The 20,187-nt window shown below is 38.2% G+C and overlaps 1 long non-coding RNA gene across 2 annotated transcripts in view; it reads right to left on the minus strand.

The window, feature by feature from the left end:
- The window catches only part of LOC125694492 (uncharacterized), a 37,267-nt gene extending 23,551 nt beyond the window's left edge, over window positions 1-13,716 (minus strand). For both annotated transcript variants that reach the window (XR_007377584.1, XR_007377583.1), the window contains exon 1: window positions 13,665-13,716. This is a non-coding gene — a long non-coding RNA (uncharacterized LOC125694492). The remainder of the gene's footprint in view (window positions 1-13,664) is intronic.
- Window positions 13,717-20,187: the final 6,471 nt, after the last annotated feature.

The following is a 20,187-nucleotide window of genomic DNA, read 5'->3' on the forward strand; positions in this document are numbered from 1 at the left end:
GAAACAGTGCAGAGAAATTAAGTTTCTTCAAAACAGAAATGCAGCAAATCAAAAATTAGAGGCAGTCTGAGTTTCTTAGTGAGTAAAAGAGCTGAACTCCTGAATTAATCTTTAATGAAATGAACTTACCAGCCTTATGAACTTATGAACTTATCACGCCTTGATAATCTATTCAATACATCCCTGGATTGTCTCTCTTTACCACAGTTCCAAGCCCCTTAGCACTAAATACCCTAAATGACATCTCCAAAGCAGAAGCTTTTATCCCATCCTTTCCTAACTGACTACCCCATCTCCTCAGAATCTTCTCCTTTATCTCCCAACCACTCTGAATTTTTATGATACTACATATACAAAGGTGATAAATACAAGATAGCTAGTGTGAAGTAGCCTGATACGGAAGAACTTGATTCCAGACAGTCACTCTGCCTGCTAATGGTGAACACAAAGCCTGTGTGTTAGGCAAAAAGGAACAGTTCCTTGTCTCACGTAATTCTTGCTTTGTTATGTATTGGAATGGATGATGACTAAGAACTGTCCGGGCAGAGCTAAGGGCTATAAAATGAAATTTCCTCACACCAAGTACTTATTATTTAGTGGCCCCCAACTCCAGCAGCTGTTTCAAAGCACAGCTTAGTGATTAAACACCGAATTTCTGGGGAGGAGAGGGCAAAACTATTTTTCAGCCCCTCTGCAACATACACGCTGCCCTCACACATTCCTCCATCACCTATATGAGAAAGCAAGCCTGAATAGTAACCAAAGGCTTAGTATATTCAAGAGGGAATAAGAAGCTGCAAGTTAAAAGAGGCACTAACTTGGGTGGGTTGGTCAAATTATCCCTAAAGTTGTTGTATTCTAGGAATCTCACAATGCAGAGAAGAATCCTTTTGATATTCACATTTCAAAGAGCTCGCTTTTGTGAATATTTTCAACAGAAGATGATAGCACTACTGATTTATAGACTGCATATAAACCTACACATGCATATGCACAAGCATACATGCACAGCATATACATATGTATATGTAAAACTATCTGTAACAGAGGAAAAAATCCTTTTATTTTCCCTTTTGTACTGCTCACTCCAGGAATCTATTCTTGATCTTGACAGAACTGATAGTTTATAATGAATACTTCTCCAGCTTTTATGGCTGGCATCAAGGAAACACCTGGGAGTAAGATTTGTTCACTGTAGTTTTGTGTAAATTATTTTTAAGCACAGTTACTGTTCCGTTTGCCTCTAATAAACTTTTTTTTGTGTGTGTGTGTGTGTATATATGAATATTTTATTGGCTCAAATGAAAATAAAGCAAAATAAAACAAACAAGGAAACAAGAAAATCTGCTGTGCTTCTGCAAATGGAAAGACAGGTGAGAGACGCTGAAAGGATAAAGGAACCAGACTTAAGTCAGATAGGTCACTAACTGTGCTACAGATTTGCTGTATGTCACATTTAATAATACCTTATTTTCCCTCCAGTTACCTGCATAGACAGACAGATACTGGAAAACAGAAATAATTCCTTGGTGAAGCCCTGTTTGAAGTACCTGCATGGTCCTCAGTATCTTGGCATTTATTTTCAATTATATTAATCTCCGTAACAAACCTGTTGAGATTTAGAGCATATTTCTTCCATGTAATAGAAAAGAACTGATGCATTAAGAAGCTAAATATCTATTAAGGGAGATACTGGAATTTCTGGGAAAGCACTAAGAATCACAAATAGAAGATACCAGCATTTCTAAGTACAGCACATTTTCTTGCATCAGTTTAATACAACCAATACCAATCCCAGGAATAGTATCAAAAGGATGAAAAAAACCCCAGATGTCCAGTGCAGTAAACACTGAATATCTGAAGAAGAAATTTAGAGATACAATACCCCATTCATTCTATTTTAAGAAACCAAGTCAGCACAGCTAGATAACATTCACATTCTAAGCTGACGTGGTCAGACTTTTGTCATTATGACATTTCTTCCTTCCTTCTTTCTCTGTATTTGTCCACTTGAGATTCAACGTCTCCTTGAATCTAGGTGCTATACTTAAAACTGCCTAGTCCAAGATTTCAATTATTTCTAATAATAGCTATTCCATAGCTTCTAATAAATATAATTTCTATAATAATTTCTAATAACTATTCCTATTTAAATTATATAGATTAGAATTAGAGCTGGCTGAAAATACACGATGCATTTCATATGATTCTCTTTCAAAATCTTTGACTAGTTTTGTAAAACTGAATAGGGAAATAAAAACACAAGTATTTTTGACAAATTGGATATCTCATGAAATTAAGAACATCTGTTCCACGGATTCAGGCTTTGTTATTCTATCCTTAAGAAGAATTTGAAATTGTAAGTGAAGCCTTGGCTTTTCATCTTCTTTTCATGAATGAAAAGTTAATGTTAAATAATAATAAAACACAATCAATGATTGAGAGCCCATATTTTGCCTCTTTATAAAAGTATTAATTTCATACTGGGTGGAAACCTGTTGAAGAGTCAGTCCCTACTCCACATGCAGATTAGATGGAAGGGGCTATTTCAAGGCCAATGAAATGCTTACACGAAAGCTCCAGTGCATACATAGTCAGTTTAAGAAAGCAACTATGGAGTCAGTAAATTTCAACATCCCCCAGTAGGTCTGCCCTTCCAGTTGAGTGTGGAGAGGTATAGCATTCTGGGGAATGTTTTTTGTTTCCTGTGATACCCTACATTTTAGTCTAGTCCATCATTGGAAAGAAGCTTCACTGGAAGTTCAATCAATTCCACAGCTTCAAATGTATTTTAAAACCATCAGAAATGAAAAACGGAATAAAGGGGAGCTTCTAATTCTGTCTCTTTATGAATACTTATGAAAATGTGCGGATCAAAGCCTCTTCCCCTCCAAGTAAATTTCAATCCTCCTGTAGCACTCAAAGGAAGAGTATTAGAACTCATTTTATGTTTCACATAGCGTAAAGCATGTGTTCGGGAATTACCAGGCAACGGTTCTGCAAGAGGACTTTTTTCCAATTTGTAGGGAATTGTCTGAGAAATAGAGCAAGGAGGTCTAAATGGTGCCTTCTCCTGCCTCCTCAGAGGAAAAGGGTATCATGAACACAGCAAACATTTCAAGCCATCTCTCTCCTTACCTTTACAGCCAGCTCTACCTTACGCATGTGAAAAAAATGTGCTCAAAGAGAGCGTTGTCCCCTGATTAAATATAACCTCCTGAGCTCTCTCTTTGCTGACACTCGCTTGCCAAAATTCCAAAACTTCATCAAAATCTAGTATCTGCCAAAACAACAAAGTTGTTGATTATATCAAACACTTGTTCTCATACACTAGCTTCAGGTCATGACTCTTCCCAGCCACTACCATTATCCCTAGAAAATGGATGCTCTCTTGCTAAGGGCTTGCCCACAATTCAGCAATGCCAGCATTAGATAACAATAACACCTCCACAACAAGGAGGGCAGATAAGATCATGACAGACCTACCTAATGCATAAATTCAGATGACTTTCTGCACCAGCCTTTACCTTTCCTACTTGCATTGAGCTGTTAAGCAGTTTGAGAAAAAAGTAAATTATGTTTACAATGCTTGCTCCTTATACAAGGCAGAGCTGCAGTGACTACTGAGGTCATAACTTATGGGTAGTATTCTCTTTGTAGAGGGATAGAAGCAGTAGCACAACAGGATGACAAGGAAAGTAACACAAAGAAGTGGATATAGTAATACATTTTTGGATGTTAGTCGAGACCAAGAAGATGAAAAATAGTAATTAACCGAGGTTTAATTAAGAAACTCTTTTTATTTAGGCACAGCAGAACTCCCACTAACAGGGAAAACTTATTTTTGTAATAATACCTGCACCGCTTAAGTGAAAGGAGAACAGAAAACACTAAGTTCTGAAAAGATATCACTGCCGGACCTTCAAAACCTTGCTGAGGTCTAGGGGAAAGGCTCTCACAATGGTTTTGCTCTGGCATAAAACTAATACGTTTAGTACCCCAATCAACTCAACTCCCTCATACCACCAAAAACTCCACCAATAAATTGGGGGAATTTCTCAAAACAAAATAATAGCATGCTTATCTGGTGGCTCGTCAGCTATTTCTTTTCACACTTATGAACATTCATCTTAAGAAGAAAGCAGCAACTAGATGTCAATCTTGAGAGAAGGTCATTTTCCAAGCAGAAACAAGGCACAATTTGAACAAAATCACTTCATCTGAGTCTTAGCTCCCCAGCTGTAAAAACGAAGCAGCAGTTCATTTATCCTGTTCTTTGTCTCATTTACATAAGCAGTAAACACTAAAGGGCAGGAGCCTCCTCTTACTATGGAATTACATGGAGTTTAATACAATAGAGACTGGAATACAGCAGAGCCCTTAGGAGCTATCTTACATTTGAAGAAGGTGCAAAAATGCAGCGTTCCAAGTTATGCATGTCTCCCTATCCTTCAGAGCTTATTACAGCAATAACCAAAAGATTTATTATTCTTGAGCATAATTTAACCCCAGAAATAAAGGGTTCAATAAGGGTATCTATGATAATTGCCTGTAATCTATATACACAAGAAGGAAAGACTGCATGGGAGACAGAAGGAAAACAAAAGATAGATGCATCTTTGGTGAATAACTAGTAGTGGGAAAAGCTTTTAAGAAATCTCAGTTCAGTAGCCCTAAAACACCTACAAAAAAAAAAGTTTTTGTACATTGGCATTAATAAAGAACCACCCTCTTGCTTTGTCTGGCAGGAACAACAACCTTTTCTAAGGGAGAAATGCATGACAATCTAGAGATCCTATTAATAACTTTAGAGTCCTGAACTTTAATGTATTAATGAATGGACGTGCAGCCATGCTGTAATCATGAATTTCAGCATTGCCTTTGATGCTTCATTGGGCACAAAGCTCTTACAAAATGTTTGAAGTGTCTGGCTGTGTAATAATGATTTATAATTCTCTTGAACCAAAGCAAAATTTGCTAGTAAAAATCATTTTTGAAATAAAAAATAAATTGTGACTGGAGGGTCTGGGTTTGTTTCAAAAAGAGATCACCCACAAGCAGCAAATTATTTAAAAAGCCACTGGTTCTAGTGTTTTGCGATAGGGAGCATGCAACTCAGAATTTCAAAGTACTGTTAATTAAGATCAGTTTATTAAAATGTCAATCTTTTTAACCAAAAAATTCTCTACTATGAATACTAGCTGCAAGTTCCCTTAAGTTCAGCTTTTTATGAAGAAAATGTGGTTTTCTTTCCTTTTACCATATATTCATCTCTATCCCTCTTACTACTAGTACCCATTATTTTTTGCTCTCTTTGTACAGTTTGATTATTTTCCCATGCCCCTCCCCACCCTCCCATCCTCTCAGAAAGATCTATGGCTTTAGGTTAGAACATCCATGCTTAGTGTTATAAAACAACAAACAAAAACACACCATAGCTTTACAAATTTTATTCCATCCTCTGCAGTTCAGTCTACCCACTTGGAGCTGATGGAAGAAGCTTTACTGAAATTTTCATCAGGCACTGATTTGAAATGGTTTTTTTGTTGTTGTTTTTGTTTTATTTTTTAATTTGACTCCAATTTCATAAGCATTTCAAGACTTTAAGAATTAAGCAAGGAAAAGGATAAACAAATTAACTGCAAGATTATGGACATATCATTCTCAATCAGTTTTTAAAAAATGGACATTGTGCAGGCAGAGACATACCTCTGTATTTTTCCCAGGAAGCTGGACCCAAATGGGACAGGGAAGGAGAAAAGGAGACCAACTTAAAACACTAGCAATGTTCTCATTCCCTCCTTGAAAACATAGTAGCTGTGAGATGAGCCGTTAAGTCAGAGTTAACTGTTTAAGGTGCTCATTCAGGTTGATCTGTTCACACCAGCTGCAGACAAAGCAGAGAAGAATTCTGCCCTGCTATGTAGTAGGATCCAATCTCAGCTCATACTAGACCAGGAAGAAAAGCTGAATACAAATACATTCCCAGGTAAGCAGCAATCACAGGTGGGCATGGACTCCATCTGGGAGTGGGACTACGCTAAATTTGGCAGAAAATCTAGCAAGAAGAGCCTGATAAATCCAAGCTTCTCCCCAGACAAACTACAGACATGGGTAGGTGTTCTCAAAGCCACAAATACCATGTAATGATGTTACCTGTAAGCACCTAAAACCAAATCCCAGATGTCAGTGTCACAGCAGCCACTTCACCAAGAAATCAATGAAATACATGAAATCCCTGTAGGTCCCCCAGGTAGACCACAGGTTACAGAAAGGACCATCCTCTCCTAACAGATCATTGGAACTAAACTGCATTAAAATTCTGGCAAGAGGACTCAGAGCATCTTTGCTCTTTTGTGGGTGTTCCAGGGAGGTGGAGAAATGGGGGATACTGCCCTCAGATTTAAAATGATTGTAGATGCAGATGTTCATTCATGTGTTTGTGTTTTTTTTTTTTGAAACTACCTTCAAACAACTATGCCTCAAACTGAAAGTAACTACCTAGATTTTTAACTGCAAATTAAAGATTACTTCCTCAATTTTCCTTAAAGGGCCATGCTTCTAATTTCAATATTTATACTAAACATTAGGATCTCTTTTCTTTCTTAACCTTAATCTGGGAATTTATATCTCAGAAGAAGCTATGATGCTGCAGCAGTTTCTGCAAAACAGAAGTAACAGCGTCAGCAGATTTAGGCCTGAAACTCCAGACATAGAGGACCAAGAGATATCTGTGGAACATCACAACAGAAGAAATTCCTATGCTCTGCGACTTTGAACAAAAAGAGTTAAAGACTGTTCTGACAAATCCATTGTATGAGTTTAGAATTTCACAGATCCTGATGACCATACCAACTTGAGCTTGTTACACAAAACAACTTTCAGGATGGCAAGTTTTGTACAATTTATATAGGGATCACAGTGAGGAAATGTGGATAAATAGTGTCTCCAAATTCTAAACCAGCTGCCCTTATCAACCTGAGGCTGACAGCTACTGGACTGTCTAAAGTCTCCAGTACGATACAGGAAGGTAAATCAGTTACTGGGCTTTGCTTCTGATAGCATGCTATGTGAACAGGTGAACGTGTTGAACTGGATCTCACTATGGAGAACGCAGCCATGGTACAGATGGTACACCTTGGTAGCTTTTCTTTCATACTCTGTTTTGGGATTACTTTTGTGTTTGTTTTTTTTTTTTAATCTCCAGAAGGTAGGACTGTGATACATTGAAGAGAGAGACAGAAAATTTAAGTAGTGGGTGAAAAATCCATCTCAGTCCCAGCCTCTGAAGGAGCAGGCTTACTGTACTTACAAGTCCACTCACGCCACAGACAATATCAATTTATTTCCATCTAGATGTTAAACTGAGGACAACTGAAGAGATTCAGCTGTTCTGCACATCTCTAACAATAAGTAGAAAACTACTCCCTCTTTCAAAAGGGACAGCATAAGGTACAATGCTGTGACAGTTGCAGATTCTCAGGTACAATGTATTGGCACTATGCAAGTTGAAGTATTATTCTATTATTACCTATTTAACACCTAGTTAAACATTACTTAACCCACTGGCATAAGCCCAATACATCCCCATTAAGTTAAATATTGCTAATGCACTATTGTTTAAATTAAGCAGTAGTCTAAGCAGCAGTAAATGCCATTCACTGTCATTAGGCTAAATTGGTTCCCCAGGCAACATACTAGGAATGCAGGTGTCCTGATTACATGGGTCCTCATTAAATACTGTACACAATATTTCTTCAAAAAAAAAAAAAAAAAAAAAAAAAGGAACTCAAGCTTATTGTGACAAAGAACTCCTCTGTTGCTTTTTGCAGAGCAGGAGGATGCACAAACAACTAACAGTGCCTACTGCCCTGCAGAAACTCCCATATCCCTTTGCAGAACAATGTTTGCCAGTTGTGTCCTAGCTCAATCACTGGCCCTTTGCACAGAAGAAGCTCTTCCAAGATAGGGATCTATTTGAGAACAAGGAACTATTGAAACCCGGCATCTTCCTGCAGAGAGCTCTTTATGTGACTGAAACCTTGAAGCAGATAAGGCTCAGCATAGATGGAAGTACTGCTCCTACAGCAAATTGTGGGACCAGAGCTTGAGATGATAATCACTTGCTATTTATCAAGGTTTGTGTCTTCTATGAAGATGCCAGTGTACCTCGGGGGTCTAAATAATAATGAGATACACAGTATCTTACACATAGGAAGTATTACAGATCAGCTGTGATAACACATTTGTGTTCCTATAGCATTTTTCAGTTACAAATGTGACTAAATAGTTCATTAGTTGAATAACTATAAAACAAATATTTACACAATATTCTCCTTTTCATTTTCTTTTCCTAAAAGAAAGGCTTTGAAACACTGACTTAAGTATTTTCATCTCCATTCAATAAAGGATTTATGCATTAGAAAACAAAGAGTGATAGTAGCGCTGAGAATCACGGAACCTGTTCCTGTTAGGTGACTACTTATAGAATTGAAGGACAGCTGGTAATCTTTACCTCAGGGCTAGCAATTCAATATCTAGTTTAGTTTTTTTTTTTTCCTCTTGACAATATGAACCCTATATATCATCCACTTAATGCAACACACTTGTGTTCTTCTGCTGGACTCAGAATTTAGATTAGTAACAGAAACATGAGTTACATTAGTTAAACAATATAGATGTCATACATTAAAACATTAGTTTTACTCATTGTCCCAGTACAACCTTTTAAATAGAACATTTTTCAACCCAGAGAGGCTATTGCTTCCACACAGACCTCTCTAATAAAATTATATGTAGACTGAATGGCATCAAGAGGCTTATGAATTCTATCTTTTATTGATAACACAGGCTAAAGTAATTTGTTCTATGAAATCTGCAGCAAACCCAGAATGTTGTAACTTTAAAAAGTGGCCATGAAATAAACAAGAATATTTTTATGCCTAGAATCAACTAAAGAAATTGAAAGAGAGAAATGAGATCAAACAATAAAAGCATTTTATTTAAACAGAGTAAAAGGTGCAAATTCAGTACCTGTACAAGTATCATGCACAAAGAGGAAGAACCTTGGAAGACTGTTCTGGAGTCCTCAGAGCAATAAACTCCACCTTGCTAAGCTTTCAAAGCGGCACTCTCCTCACTCCTCATCGCTCTTAGCTAGCAAAATCAATAGTCAGCCAACACAACAAAAAAAATATAGCAAACTTCACATAAGAAGAAATTCACTAGGACAATTTACATGAACAAGAGGAGCAAGGAGAAGGTTTCTCAGTGTGATTGCTACAAGTAGATTTGCATTAAGTTCGTTACCATAAGTTTCCCAAGTAAGTCTTTATATTCAGTTCCTACCAGTGATTGAGTTCTACTAAGTCTATGCAACAAAGCAACAGAAAGTTTGAAAGACTGCCTACTTCTGAGTTTTAAGCTTGAAAATCCTGTTTTTTTTTTTGTTGTTGTTTTTTTACAGTATACAGAAATCACTCAACATAATAAGGATAGAGTTTGAGTGGCGTTTGCCTACACTTCTTTCTCACAGACCACAGTACAGTTGTACAAGACAGCTGTTGAAGCCTAAAAAGCACTTGCAAACTCCTGCATACTGAAGCTATGCACTGTCCCGGAAGATGTTTGCAGGCAGATGCGCTGGAACTCTGACTTTGGAGGGAAGAAAAAAAAAAAAAAAAAAAAAAAAAAAAAAAAAAAAAGAGTTCAATCTGCAGATGCAGGGATGCATCAAAAACACTAAGTTTCAGCACTGAAACAGTCTTGCCTCACAGCAGAAATAACAGCATAAGTACAGTGAGATAGCATGATCTACTACGCAGAATCTTTAAAAAAAAAATCAAACATATGCAATAACCTACACCTAGAAATATGCTGAAGCTCAAATTTCTAGAGTCTTAAGTGAGAACCTGACAAAAAAAAAAAGAGAACAATGGCTATGTAACAGGTCATATGATCTAAAAAAAAAAATTAGCACTGGAAAAATAAACTGTTAGTCAGAGGGGCAAAGATAAACAGTTATATCATTTCCATAAATTAGGGGAAATGAAAATAGCTCCACTGCCTTTTCTCAGTAGTACTGCATTAATGAGTCTTATGGTGAGTCTCAGCAGCAATGCAACCACTTGCAATACATTCAGCCATGGATTTTTTAAGGCTAACAGAGGTAGTAGTGCAAGAGATAAAAAAAAAAAAAAAAGAAGCACAATAGAATACCACTTGGCACTAGGGCTCCTATCACTTCCACTGCTAAACACCAATGACTTCTGTAATTGTGCTTGTGGGCAGGAAATCCTGGCTCCCTTGCCAAGGAGCCCATCATACTGTGATTACGAGAGGAGGGGATTTCCATCTGCCTTATTCCCATAACAACTCAGGCTTCTTTCAGAAAGTAGGTGGAAGAGATTAAAAAAAAAAAAAAAAGCTACACTGCATGGATGTAATGTGCATTTTCATCTCCGCTGTTAGGAATGTCCAATTATTCCCATGCCTGCTTTTCACTTCCAGAAACGTTGAATACCTGCATCTCCTATTGATCTGAAAAGGTGCAGAGCTTCTGGTCTCAATGCATTTCTGACTTGGTAATGTACTGATATGTACTAGTAATCTATTGCATACAGATGACAAGAACTGTTCACAGCAGTTGAAAAAGTCAGCATTTGCAAATATACGGAACACGTTCTAATCTTTAAGAGGCTTTCAGAACAGCATTTTTTTTTTCTGAGCCAGACAATAATCAAAGCAGTTGCATCACCTTCACACAGAATGGAATTATGATCAGTGCTCAAGCTCTTACATTCAGTAGTCACCTGTTCTTCTCCTAGTCCCAAACAACACAAATTCAATAAAAGCAAAGTTCAAAAGGAAAAGAAAGTAGCTGGATATGGCAATAGTTCCACCAAAGTGCCAAAAGTTACATCTGTATTCACACGTGGAACATTTGATCCTAACTCCTCATGCCCTGTCAAATAAATGGGGACAAGGAATGCTTGTGGTTGGAACACACTGCGCACCCTGGCTCACCTCAGCTTTCATGAGAGAAAGCATTTCTCTATCCCATGCTGTGGTCATGGTTAGCACAGATGAACAAGGAGTGTGAGGGAGCCATAAATCAGCCCTCTTCTGCTACCTTGTACCAAGCAAACCACGGCAAAGAACACAGACCTCGCTCCTTTGATATTATTGCGGCCCTACACCCTATTTGTTAGCTAAAGAAGCCTTGTTGCTTTTCCTTGCCCCTTACACAACCTCAGTGATTATAGGGCATTGTGAACACTTTGAATTCTCTCCTTTAATCACTCACCCAAACACCAGCTTTGCTCATAGTATTGTACAGCACTCAAGACAAGTCAGAAAAACTACCTAAAAACCAAAACTATGCATGACAAAGGAAAATTGATCTTTAAAAAAATTACAAAAAAAAAAAAGTGCTGGGTTGTCAGTTGAGATGAGTTCCATCAACCATTGTGTTTGCAATGCCACCCTGCGTGTTTTAGTACTTGAAGTCATACAGTATATACTTTACTGATCGATTTGCATACCATATCGATCTCAAGAGTTGTATAATGCATTTGATTTGTGGCACTTCTGCGTAATTTTTTGATTAAGTTACTTATTTAACCTATTGACCTTTACTCTTAATTACCTATGTAAATGTTGAGCCGTAATCAGCTTGCACACTACTGAGTGGAATTTACATCTTGCAAAGTTTACTTACTCTTTAAGGCTTTCCTCTGACGCTGTGTGGTACGTAATGGACATTTTCATCCATTACAGTTTAAGTGTATGAAGTATCCCAAGTATCTAAATTTACTTTCAACAACCCCCAAAGAAAATTGCAAGTTCTGGTCTCTATAAGGAAAACTCCCAAAAGAAATTTCTACATCAAAAGAGAAACAACAAGACCTAAAAAGTTAAACACTTGCCTAGTTTTCTCTTCCAACTGGTCGCTTGTAGCAATAGTTGTTGAACATCCAAGGAAATGACTGTTGGGTCAGACACCCATTGTCTACCAAGAAAAAGGCTCTGATTTACAGAGCTGATAGCATGCTGCATTTAACATCACTCACTGTTCTGCTTATGAAGAAGCAAAACTGCTTCTCACAGGTTCCTGGTCATACCAGGCAATGTATTCGCAGGTAGGCCAATAGTCATATACATATAGAAAGAAGAATAGGACTCACCTCACTGATGAAGAGACTCTCTGACTATACAGCACTCCTTTGCAGGAAGCAACCTAGGTCCAAGAGAAGCTCTCCCTTCAGTAGCTGACCCTTTTATGAGCCCAGGGTGACTTCACTCATCCTGGCCACCTGGGGAGCACAGGTGCAAACAATCTGCCTCTGCTCCCTTTGCCAGCCACACCCCTTCACCAGGTGCTTAATCTCCAAATCAAACTATGACCTAACAGTTCCCCTACACTCACAGAGCAAACTTTCCAAAAGAATTATTTCTCTCTAATTTGTAATCTTCATTTAGACAAATCAGTCAGTGAGTGCACAAAACAAGAAACGTACACCGTCATCACTGCACTGCACTACATTGTTCATTGCTGTTAATAAACCCAGTTTATTTTTAATAATTTATCATACTTGGTTGTTTTTACTAAACTTAATACAGCATTTTTACAGAATCACTGTAAAAGGTAGGGAACATACTGATGATTTGACAAATAAGCCACAGTATTTTCTGTGTGGAAAAAGTCTAGTTGGTAGCTTGCAAATTCAGTAGTCTGATGGCAGACATTAACCAAGTATTTAGAGGCTGTAATTGTAGGGACGGGGTAACAACATGCCCCTCATCTCTCCCTACACACCCCAACAGAAGGATAAAGACCAAAGGTGACAAGAAAGTAATGCATTCACTCTAAGGCAAAGAATATGACAGTGCTATACCCTTGTCACAGTTCTTATTGCTCCACAATGAGAGACTAGAAAAAAAATGAAAAACTCACTGACTTGCTTAACTACTAATGGCTTTAAGTTCAAACTATGTCTGTGGTCAGATACAAACAAAGCAAGTCAACAAAAAGTAGCAGGCACAAATATAGTGATAGAAAATAAGTTGGTGAATTGAAGTTAAGTGGGTTGCGCCTCCATATGGACTGCACAAAGCAAAAGACATTTCCAAAGTCCACCTTTTTACAGAACTGCTTGCTTTCTAACAGCACTCTACACTGAAGTTACCTGCAGGAAGGTTTGTTTTCACTCCAACCTTATTTTTCTTTCAAGTTCAGAAAGCCTTTATTGACTGGGCATCTTACTTCACTCCCCATGTTTCCAAAGAGACAGCAGCAACCACAGTGCTTTTTCAAACAGGCAGTATTATTCTTTGTGTCATTTTCTAAGCTACTGAAACACAAAGAATGAAACCTTTCCTCAGCAAACAATCCTACTGCATGCTTTGACCATGGTCGTCTCTATATTAAAATCCAGAAAGAAGCAAACAACATGGCAGGGGAAAGAGACCAGACTCAAATGCGAGGAATATCATCTTTTCATGACACAGAAGCAAATGAGTTCATAAATATTTTGTGAAAAAGAAGGATTTACCAATACATTGGTAATGATCAGAAAGATCAATGTGGTAGAATGGCAATACAGGAGGTGTAATGACAAAAGGACTAGCACAATAGAAAGGCATTACAAAGGAAAAGCACTCACCCATCTCTGAAGATCTAGGCTTCCAGGGAAGACTCCACAAGAGAAGGATTTCCAATAAAACCCTTCCCCAGTGGCAGTCAGCCCTTAAATGAGGTCTAAGAGAGGTGGAGCCAGGTTTCACCCTTTCTGGTCACACAGCTGAATGCATCCACCTGTGCTCCCAGAGCTGACCTGGTCCGTCCTTTCCCCAGGTACTTAATCAGTGGTTCAGGCCCTGATTCAATAGTTACCATGCAACATTAGACTCAGAAGATAACCAAGGCCAGACAAGGTGAACTTGTATTAGAGACAGGATCTGCTGGCCCTTATTATCACATGCTGACACAGCACTGAAGTTTTTGTAACTACAGAAGCTTTTTAAATTTGCTCTCCTTCCTCTTTGCCACCTTCAGTTTCACTTCCTACTTGTATGCTTCACTTTGCCCTCTTTAAAAAAAAAAAAAAAAAGAAATCTAATTTTCCTTAATTGCTCTTTACCATTACTCCCTAAATTCGTTAGAATGTGGTGTTCTTTCTTATGCTGGCCATATGTAACATGTTCCGTCCTATTGCTGAATAATGCTGCTGCCAATCTCCCTGCAGCAGCTGCTTTTTCCTCCATAGCTTTTGTATTTCCCAATATATTTTGCTTATAGTCAGCAAGGCAGAGACAAAACTATCATCTTCTACCTTTTTCAGTTAGTTTAAAGAGATGTGACTAAGAAGAATTTAAGAGATAAAAGCTGAATTAGGATTATTTGAAAGACGACTATCACAATTAGAGGCTTTTAAAAGATCAGTTCTACAAGAAACCTGTAAAGCAAATTCAGGTGCTGAAGTCATATCTCATACACTCTTGCTATTGGAAGGAAGTGCTATGGTAGGAATGTGTTCCAATGTAATCCAATGAGACTTATCAAAGTCAAATAGCATCATTCGCTTACTGGAGCTAATTTTGATTACTTCTCCCCTAAGCTCCACTGGAGCATGTATCAAAAGAAAGCTCACATTCCTTCCATTGCCAGTAATGGAATAGCTGGGTGGCTTTTTGCTAGCCACACATGTAGGCAATAGAGGCCTCCAAGCCAGTTACCGGAGTACACAAAAACTCTGCATTTAAAATATTCAGCTTGCTCAACAAAGAATGCACCTTGATTAGTAGAGTGTATTAAATTTCACCTACTTAACTTCGCATCTTGATTAGTGAAGTATGCAGCTTAATCAGCACAGCATGCAACTCGTGACAACATGCACCACCTAGAACTAACGATAGGACCCAGCAGAATCCCCAGCCTATGTCTAAGTAAAAGACAGTGCAGGAGATTCAAGGCAGGCGGTTAGGTCCATAAAAGACCCAACAAAAGGTTCATTTTGGGCATCACACGTGTGATTTTATAAGGTTTCACACTTGCAGTAGCTGCAGCAGTCTGGCAGCATTTTTCTGCTCAGCACCAAACAATGGCTTCATCAGGGGCATTCTGTGCTGATCACTGATCACAGTGTTCCTGTCTTCATCCATGGGCACCACACAACAAAATACAGTTTTCACCAGTAAGTTTTAAGAACACCTGAAACAACATTGCTGGCCATCAGAAACATGATTTCATTTTCCCAAAGAAATTAGGTGGGAATATCTGAAGACAACAGATATTATCAGCAATCAACATAAAATAATCTTTACAATTTACAGACTAGCAAGCTGAACACGAGACTCAGAAATGGGCTTAACTCTACATGGTTAGGATCTGGAGGCAATTTCAGATAGGAGCCAATTTTGATTTTAAATAATCCTGAAACTGAAGACTCTTCAGGCAGTGTTTTGGTTTGGACTGCTTTACTGCCCAGAAAGAAAGACAAAGTTGGATGTAATTAGAAAGTAAATTCACTTTCAGCAGAAGGTAACTACATGTTTTGTCCTTAGACTATAAAGGAACGCAGTCATAGCTGTAGGTTTTGTAGCATTCTCTTATGATCTTCCTCCTCCCCACCGCAGTCTTCATCCTATATGCCATGAATAAATAAGACTAATTCATAGTGTTGTTATTTATGGTTCAGATTCTACAACTGCTGCAGTCAGTGGAAGCACTGTGCATTGGCTATAGGGAAGTTTTGCAGAACACACAGTATTTATCAGAGCATAAGTCTTACTGACCGAGGTACCTGTTTTTATATCATTCTTATCCCACACTTCCTTTTGGATACCACACACACACACACGAAAAGAAAAATAAGTATGCATCTCAAACTCCCAGATGCTCAGCTGTTTCTTGGCAGGACTGGATGCCATTCCCATCTCAGCAAACCTAGAGCTATTAATAGTCATGTTTTTAGCCCTGCAACTTCTGCAACACTGAGAAAAAAAAAATACAGTATCAGACTACCACAGTTGCAGACAAGGTACAGAGATCACCACTTACAGCACACACATAGCAGCAACAGTGAAGAACCTGATCTTTTTAATTTCCAAGAAAGACTCATCACAAAGAAAAACAAGTAAATACCAAACAGCACTTAATTTTGATCATTGACATTTCATCTTACAGCTTCTCCACAACAAATAAACAAACAAAAAAATCACAACTGTTGCAAAGTTACTTCTTTAAAGCTGAACAACAACAAAAAAATTGTTCACCCATCTCAAGTCACATACCTAAAAACCAAGCATGGTGAAGGAAGTATGCTAGCATCAAGTCAGACTGCTGGCAAGTGATGTCAGTGGAAACAGAGAGTACAGTGCTTCATAGTACAGAAGTCAGGATTTCAGCACCAAACCTGGAAATCCAGAGATTAATTTTCAGGCTGAATACTTTCTATTACTGCTTGCCAGACAGGGATTCTGAACCGAGCACATTCTGGAAACAGTTCAAAAAATGTATTTAGAAGTTCCATGTTAGTCCATTAATGACTACAGATCCTCCTCTGATATAAGCTCCTGTAGGGAAGAAAAAAAAAAAAAAAAAAAAAAAAAAAAAAGCTTGAATATCCTTACACCATTTCACTTTAAGCATTTGGCCCCTTCTGACAGTTAAGTGGTGCTGTCCCTGTCAATCGCTACTGTATATCTATGCAAATATTTCTGCCACATCTTCAAAGTACCCAGACCTTTCATGTTTCAAAAACACTATTTTAAACATCTTTGGTTTGAAAGAGAGTAGTGTCATATTTTTAGCATCCGTATTTTAATTAAAAGTATTTTCTTATTGAACACTAATTAGAGCAGCAAATTACTTTAAACAGTGTTCGCTTTCTAAAGCATTCCACTGATCACTTCCTGGTATGGTAAAGGCTAAGATGCTAAGTTTTCATTTCATGAATTTAAGCAGGAGAACTTGTGAAAAGACAAAGTATTTAATGTTACAGTGAGGCAATTAGGAAAACACATTAGATAAATATTAAATGTCTTGGTGAATTCAAAACACCACTGTCCACAGCATTCCTAATTCAAAAGACTCACAACATATTAACACTAAGAGTGTTAGCACCCCAGCAAAGCAAAACATACCTGTAAGTACTCAACAAGACAAGAATATCATTAGCTATGAATAAAGATATTAAGGAGTTTTAGCATAAACAGTTGCATGCATTTGTTTGGTTGGCTTTTTTGTTGTTGCAGTTTTTTTAAACTCAGATCCACTTTACACCATCCTTCTTCCAAACTCACAGCAATGCAACTTTGGAGAGAGTTATGTTCTTTTAGTTAGCTATTCTTTATCCATTCCTGAAACCACGGACATCAAGACAGCAAGTACAAAGGCTGCAGCAAAAGTAATGCCTCCTATTTTATTATGCTGGCCCACAACATCAGAGGTGGATGTTGGTGGTATGACAGTAGAAGTTGAACCTTCCCAACAATATTCTATTATGCTTTGTTGCTGTGTGACAGATCACAGCAGAAGGGCAGGCTCACAAAACGGTGTCTGCTATAGGAGTGCAGATGAAGCAGAGGTGTGTCATTGAATTCCTCCATATAGAAAAAAAGAGTTGAAATATCACGAAGTCTGAACCAGGTGGGTGCCATGAATGCTCGCAGAGGGACAGAAAGATTACCATACATATGTTTCTTAGGACCTACTGCAACCAATATGAAGCTGAAAGTGACAGTTTCCTGGATTGCATCATTGCAAGTGACAAGATGTGGCATCATCAGCACGAGCTGGAGTCAAAACAGCAATCCATAGAGTGGCAACATGTGAATTCCCCAGCAAAGAAAAAGTTCAGGATGCAGCCCTCAGTAGGTACATTGTCTTTTCGGATAGCAAAACAGATGAACCTATTGGATTTTCCTGAGCCCAAGCTATCAACTCAGATCGCTACATCACAACATTGACTAAGCTGAAGGCTCAAACTTCTAGAGTTTATACCATAGAGAAGAATGCAACCTTTACCCCACAGCACAATAACACCAGGTCCCATACCCATTTGAAGACCACAGAGCACATTTCCAGTCTTGTCTGAACTCTCTGATGACATCCACCATATAGTTCAGATTTGGCACCTTCTGACTTCTATCTGTTCAGGCCAATGAAAGATGGACTGCATGGGCAACATTTTCCTAGCAGTTATGCTCTTATAGCAGCTGTGAAACAGTGAGTCACCTCTGCCGGTGCAGATTTTTACGAGAGTGGCATGCATGGTCTTGTTCACCATTGATGAAAATGCATAGATTATGGTGGTGATTGCGTTAAAAATAGCGTTTTTTTTTAACTGAGCAGTCTGTTGTATGAGACAGTGTTATTGTGCTCTTTGTATGCATTGTAGTTTCCACAGAAACAAATAGGAGGCATTAATTTCACAATGACCTACCTATCTTACTGACTTCAACAAAACTGTTAACCTGTCAACCACCTCTCTCTCTGTGTTGTGTATCACAGGTGGAGAACTGGATTTTACATAGATAATACAAGATCATTTGACAGTTAATTCTGGAAGATGAAAGCTTAATGTACATTCTGAACATACAATTAATTCTTACTATATTGCTATTAATATCCTTTGCCTTGGTTTCCACGACAGAGAATAACAGAATGGCTTGGATTGGAAGGGACCTCAAGAATCATCAAGTTCCAACCCCTCTGCCACAGGCAGAATCATGGCAATTTTCAGCAAGCTGCTATTCAACCCTGCAATTTGCACGTCCCCTGCAAAATCTGCTATTCCTCTAGGCAATATCGAGATTAGACTAGTCAAGAGTTACAAGTTACTCTGAACTCCCCTGCTCTGAACACAGTCCAAAGTAGTATGTAGAAGGCCAACCAGCAAATACAAATGCTATACTGAGCTCAACATAAAATTCTTTGTATACTGACATGGCTCAAGATATACTGGCATTAGCTACAAGATATGGTTTAGCACTCGTGGTAGCAATGGTAATGGGAGGACAGTTGGACTAGGTGATCTTTCCAACCTTGTGATCCTATGATCCTATGAAAAAGACAATACCAAACCTCCAGTTAAGTGCAAGTAATATTTGTTAAGTATATTTTCAAAAAGCATCAATATTGTTATTTAAATAGCATTTCCACAGCAACATTCCAGCGTCATATTAAAAAACTTGACTTTCCAAGAAGCCACGAAAAAGGAAATTACAAATTCATTCTGTTATCCCCATATTATAAAGGTAACTTTACTCAGGTAAGCCATTCTCTATATCTGAGGATGAAACTCGAGCTGGTACTTAAGAGACCCTACTTACGATCTTCAAATTTATTTTTCCCTACTTGTTCCCTTGCCTACAATCTTCAGTGGCACACAGACAACCAACCTGCTCATTGTTTCAGAACAGTGGCTCAAGTCCATTCCCGCAATCTAATTCACAAAGGATTTCTAAGGGATTCAAATCAGTCCCATTGTAATTTTCCTAAGAGAAGGGGTAGAGGAGGAAAAAAAAAAAATTAAAACAAAACAAAAAAACAATCCAGGCCACTTGAAAACCCAACAAATCTGATGTCCAGCCTTGATTCCTCTACTCTACTAGGCTCAACTCAGGAGTGACAGACCAAGAAACATGTAGTTGCGTTTCCTGTTTCAGTGCAACCTTATCTCTCCCTCAGATAAGAAGTCAATACAATGGTCAACATTACGATTCTTATAATTTCCCAACTTTTTTCTACACAGCAGTAACACAAGTCATGCACAGGGGTAAGATTGGTACCCAATATCAATGAGCAGTGTCCAACCACGGTTACTGCTTTTGGTACAGCAAAACTGAGGAAAGTGGAGGGAGGAGTGGCTGGGAAAAATCAGAAGCACAGACTGATGACAACAGAAGATTGCTTTGCAGTTCACGTACGTCCAAGATGTTTCAGATGTTTCTTCTCCCACAGGTACGTTCCCTCCTATTCAGAGAAATAACTGCAGTACCACAGAATCCACCATGTGGTGTCTGTTAGCAAATGTTGACTTTTTCATGGTGACTGGTGTAGGTACATCTAGATTGTGTATTTAAACATCACAGTTTTGTTTTCATTTCTTGCAAGAAACATTCAACTGAAGTTAATGTTTTATATCAACAGAGTAAAAATAGCTAATTCTGGGCCCAAAGGTC

The sequence above is a fragment of the Lagopus muta genome, chromosome 6 (genome assembly GCF_023343835.1).
Source record: "Lagopus muta isolate bLagMut1 chromosome 6, bLagMut1 primary, whole genome shotgun sequence".
NCBI classification, from domain to species: Eukaryota; Metazoa; Chordata; class Aves; order Galliformes; family Phasianidae; genus Lagopus; species Lagopus muta.